Source organism: Podarcis erhardii (genome assembly GCF_964252035.2).
Source record: "Podarcis erhardii genome assembly, chromosome: 1".
Taxonomy (NCBI): Eukaryota; Metazoa; Chordata; class Lepidosauria; order Squamata; family Lacertidae; genus Podarcis; species Podarcis erhardii.
The window spans coordinates 49,303,743-49,309,520 of record NC_138497.1 but is presented as its reverse complement, the minus strand read 5'-3'; positions in this window follow the sequence as shown (position 1 = coordinate 49,309,520).

Genomic DNA, 5,778 nt, shown 5'->3' with positions numbered 1-5,778 from the left:
AAAGTTATGACACCACTTGTTGGCAAATGCTAATAGCTGGGAGCAACCAAGAGCGACAGGCGGCTTACTGAGCATTCATCCTGATTTATCTGGAGGGAGGTTGTAGAATGTTGCATCAAGCAATTTTTATCCCACACTTTCCAGTGCATTTCCCCAACACTATACTTATTGCAAAAAAATCCAGTCCTGGGGGAAACTGGCGTTGTTATGCAAGATATCCAAATCTCCTTTCATTGTTCAACCTGAAGTTGCCAGTCCAGTACATGACTGAATCCCAGTCCAAACAGCCTGGAAATATTTAATATACTTGCAGAGGTAAAGACAATGGTGCAGCTAGGTCACTTTAGACCCTAGACTGAATAGTCTTTTGGGGGGAGGATATTTATATTTATTTTATTTCATAAAGCTTCTAAATAAAGTTTACTATATGGATTTGATCTATAGCATCTACTTGTTAATGTACTTCTGTCTCACTATCAGAGTAAAGCAATTGGGTTTATGACACAAAGAGCAACTAGAGGGTGATTTTTAGCAGGAAATTGGCCTGGTCCTGCTTTCTGAACCAGATTGTCATTGCAAATGGGAGCCCCACGTTTCTTCTTTTCTTTAAAAAATAGAAAGGGCTATCTTAAACACACTTTTTAAAGAGTATGAATAGTGTAACTTGAAGGCTTCTCTTCCTCTCTCCGAAGCCTGACAATGCAATCTGCTGCTGGAGGAGAAACAGTGTTTTGTCCATCCAGAAGCAGCCCGCTGTGTTTCTGGATTACAGGTACCGGTAATATATAATGTATGTATTCTCACTAAAATGTCACCATTCCACACAGAAATAGATGTTGACTATATATCTTGTTTTATCTCATCAGCTTTTATATATAGGGGCAATGATTGCAAGCCCCCAGTCCTTGGAGACTCGACCATGGGTGCCAATACAGGTCAAGAGTGAAGCCAGAGTGGGGGCCCAGAAGTCCAAATTGTTTTTAATGGCCTCTGGTGGGATTAGGTCTTCCCCTGGGGCCTTCCCCAGTTTTAGCTGAGCTACCTAGTTCTTAATCTCTGTTACCATCACTGGAGCCCACATAGGCAGATTTCCTATCATTTGGCTAGGTCTTCCATTTTCAGCAGAGCTGTCTGAGTAAAGTTCCTGAAAGTGTGCCTCCCAGGTCCCTGGGGGGATGTGACAGTCCACCATGGTTGGGCCATAGCCTTGTGGGCTAGATGTGATATGTCAGAATGTGGCTGAATCATTGGATTTAACTGCCTGAATAAGTCAAGTTCAGGTGTTCTTAATGGCTTCCCTTTTCTTACGTGCCAGCAGATGTTTATAGTGTCTCTTCTGCTGGAGGAGGTCCATAGCAGCTGTTGGTTTGGCCTTGTAGTGCTGTTGGCCTTGGCCAATGTAGTGCTGTTATGCACCAGGGCTGGCCTGAGACACTTTTGTCACGAGAAGTGAGCCACAAAATGCCCCACACACACTCCAGGAAAGAAGGGGTGAGTCAAGATCTACATCAGCAACAAGGGAGGAAATAAAGATCCTGCATCGGAATCTACTGTCCCTGTGGATCCTCCCACCTGAAGCAGTTGCCTCACCTTGCCTCATAGCTGGCAGGCCCTGATTAGCACACAAACTTTATTATGATTATCCTTAGCACGTCAAAATCAATCATAAGATTGCTCACAACCTTTTATGTAAACTCTTCCCAAATAGGCTCTTTTTATTATTGTTTTATTTATTTTTATGCAGAAAATAAAATATGAAACAACAGAAAACACCTCAGTCCTGGATTCACCAATGTGTCATACCACTTCCATTATGAGACACCACCCTAACCATAACAGACTCTTTTGAGATCACCCACAAAATGATTCCAATCTAATCTCAGGTATCAGTGTAAATTGCATCATATTGTTTAAGTACACTGTGCTCCCCTGCTTAAGCCTAGTTGTGCAATGTACTTGACTATCACTCCTCTTCCACTTCTACTTTACCCTGCACTTCAATATTACTATTTCCAGAATGGCTAGCAAATCATTTGAAATAGATTAAAATAATAAAATTACCAAGAAGTATAATTAGCCAAGCAGTACAGTAAAAGCATACCAGCATACCAGCTGAATAAAGCCAATTCAAAACAGCTTTTAGATGTCTGGGAAAATTAAAAGGGCTTCACCTTGCATCAAAAAAGACATGAGAATAGGTGCCAGGTGAGCCTGACTGGGAAGAGTATTCCTAGGGTCATTTAGTCTAATCCTCTGCAATGCAGGAATCTTAACTAAAGCATCCATGACAGATGGCCATCTAATCTCTGCATAAAAGCCTCCAGTGAAAGAGAGCCCACAACCTCCTGAGGTTCTCCTGACCGTTCTACTGTCAAACAGCTGTTACTGTCAGAAATTTCTTCCCAATGTTCAGTCGGAATCTCCTTTCTTGTATCCTGAATAGCAGGGGGAAAGAAGCTTGCTCCATCTTCCATGTGCTCCATTCTAGAGGTGAATGGGGCACTGTAACTGAAAAAGCTTCTCAGTGGCCAATGATTTGTCTCACCTCCAGATATGGGGGCACTTCCCATTCCCAGTACAGTGGGACCTCGGGTTACATACGTTTCAGGTTACATACGCTTCAGGTTACAGACTCCACTAACCCAGAAATAGTGCTTCAGGTTAAGAACTTTGCTTCAGGATGAGAACAGAAATCGTGCTCCAGCGGCGCAGCTGCAGCGGTAGGCTCCATTAGCTAAAGTGGTGCTTCAGGTTAAGAACAGTTTCAGGTTAAGAACGGACCTCCGGAACAAATTAAGTACTTAACCCAAGGTACCACTGTATAGGGTTTGAGTTGCATACTCCTCCTGCAACCCACTTCCTAGAACACAACAGCACCTTCAGAAAAATCACACGTTGGTCAAGCAAGACATATTACTCTAAAAGAGCCCTTTAAACTCAAGATGAGCCCTGCCTGCACAGGAACTGCTCAGAGATTGCCACCTGTTCATAAGTTGAACAGAAATGTCATATTTTCATGCACTGGCTAAAAGGAGAACACCCATTAGGGAGTCAAAGGAGGGTGTTTGAACCAACTTGAAAGCAATTCTATTGCCCATTTCAAACTTGTCATGTGCTTGAGAAGTCAAGTATGCTTCCAAAAGAAATAAGGTAACTTGCAAGAGCTGAACTTCTCTGTAGAGATATAAATCAAAATGTCAGTCTTTGTCATAAGGGCTGTGACACAGCAATGACAGCTAATAAGGAGCTATAATGAGCAGCATGTAGTAATGGCCCATCATATAACCACCCCATATTTATTTGGAATTATGTGACTAGATATCCAAAATTAACTTTTGCTCTTCTCCCCTCCTAGAGCCAAGCTCTGTGCTCCTGGACATCTATTCCTTGGCTCCTGGTCTCACTGGCTTTAAATAGGCTAGTAGACTAGGCCACACATGCTCCTTTGTCTGGGCTCAGGGCAGTTCCATGAAATATATTTGGGAACCTGGCACTGCACCATTGTCGTGGTGATGGCACCACACTGTGTGGTCCACTTGGCTCAGTCATGTTGGCTGAAGTTGCATAGGAAATGGCACCTCTGCTATTATGACAGCAAGCTCTTTGGGGCTGACCTGGACTGCAATGGAGTACTTGTATACATACAAACATGTATGTACATGTATGGATACATGTATGAATACACAGGTGGTGCTGTGGTCTAAACTACTGAGCCTCTTGGGCTTGCCGATCGGAAGGTCGGCAGTTCGAATCCCTGCGATGGGGTGAGCTCCCGTTGCTCTGTCCCAGCTCCTGCCAACCTAGCAGTTCGAAACCATGCCAGTACCAGTAGATAAACAGGTACCGCTGTTGCAGGGAGGTAAACGGTGTTTCTGTACGCTCTGGCTTCTATCACAGTGTTCCGTTGCACCAGAAGCGGTTTAGCCATGCTGGTCACATGACCCGGAAAGCTGTCTGCAGACGAACGCCGGCTCCCTCAGCCTGAAAGCAAGATGAGCACCACAACCCCATAGTTGCCTTTGACTGGACTTAACCGTCCAGGGGTCCTTTACCTTTTTTACTTTACTGTTGTATCAGCAACGCCCGTGTACTCAACAAGCATTTTGAGTATTAGTTATAAAGTGCCACCATTGTACTTTCAGAAATAAATAAAAGTGCTTTACAACCAAATACAGTGGTACCTCTGGTTACGTTCTTAATTCGTTCTGGAGGTCCGTTCTTAACCTGAAACTGTTCTTAACCTGAAGCACCACTTTACGGTAGGTAATGGGGCCTCCCGCTGCTGCTGCTGCTGCGCCGCCGCGGGATTTCTGTTCTCATCCTGAAGCAAAGTTCTTAACCCGAGGTACTATTTCTGGGTTAGCGGAGTCCGTAACCTGAAGTGTATGTAACCCGAGGTACCACTGTATACCTTATCATAATAGTATCCTCAACTCACTCTGCCCCCTTTTCTCTTGCTGATGCTTATGCTGCTGCCATTCAGCACAATACCAAGCAAGATGGGCAGAGAGGGAGTAATCCTAACTTAGGGCCCCCTGGCTCCAGGGATGATGAGCAGCAGAGCCAGATAACAGCCAGGGGTTAGTTTTCAGCCCCACTAGCCTCCCTCAAGTAAGTAAAGCTAAACTTTATGTGAAAGCACAGTATGTAATGGATTTTTAGTGCTGCTAACACTCCACTGAATTGCCCCTGTAGCCTTTGCTAGGAGGAAGGGGGTATTTGCAAATAAAAGAGATTGTTAAGAACAAAAAAAGAGAGAATACACTGCCTTCTGCAAGGCAGCCGATATATGTTTCAATTGCTTTCAATAGGTGATAGCTATGGGATCTTCTTGTATGCTTTCCTCTGTGTATTGTCATTTCCTATCTCTATACTATTGTTTGGTGCTATGCTCCCTTTGTGTTTCAGTTAGAGATGGATCGTCATTGGATGAATTAAGCATCTTGTTCTATGTCTGGAACTGTTTCAAACTCCACTCTTATTTGGGATCTGTAATGTTGCTCCCGTCTTGTGGCATAGGAGCCAACTCCTAGGGGCCATGAGGGCTTTGGCCCCCACAATAAAATATTCGAAGGGACCTGGCCCCCACAAAGCTGATGGGCATTCCCATTCAAATTGTGTGTGTGCACTGTGTCATGTGATTATGTGGGGCGGAGCTTACCTGGGCCCCCACAATATTTTATTCACGTTGGCAGCCCTGTTTTATAAAATGTTTAAGTGATTGGTGCTGATTTGGAGAAGCTCCCTTAAATCAGGAAGCAGTTATAAAGACTAGGGAAAGCATAGAAATGCTCAGCATAAGTGTTTTTGTCTTAATTTGGATAAGGAGCTGAACTGATTTGTAGAGCAAGATTTTGACAACTAATAAGCTTTGGGAAGAGGCTAGGAGGGTGCACCTGAAGGCAGCACCAGTGCAGAATAAACCTGGGCGGCGGGGGGGGGGGGGGAGGAAGGCCCCTTCAGACCAGGATTTTTCTGTGAGTATACTCAACAACAAGCCATTGATATACCAAGAATGCATTAAGTGGTGGATTTATAGTAGACCATCCACACATTCTGCTAGGTTAGTTGTTCTGCAATACTTCTCCAGTGTTACCACATTATCACTTTCTAGAGGGGCTGCAGCCCAGCAAAAGCAGGACAACAAACTAACTAACCTCCAAAAACATTTGTGGCATAAAAAGTTATGGGATGTGTACTTTTTGGAAAGGAAACTTCAACCAGTGCAAACCGTGAAAGCTGTTATGAGCAATTATCAGCATAAATACAGAATAAAAA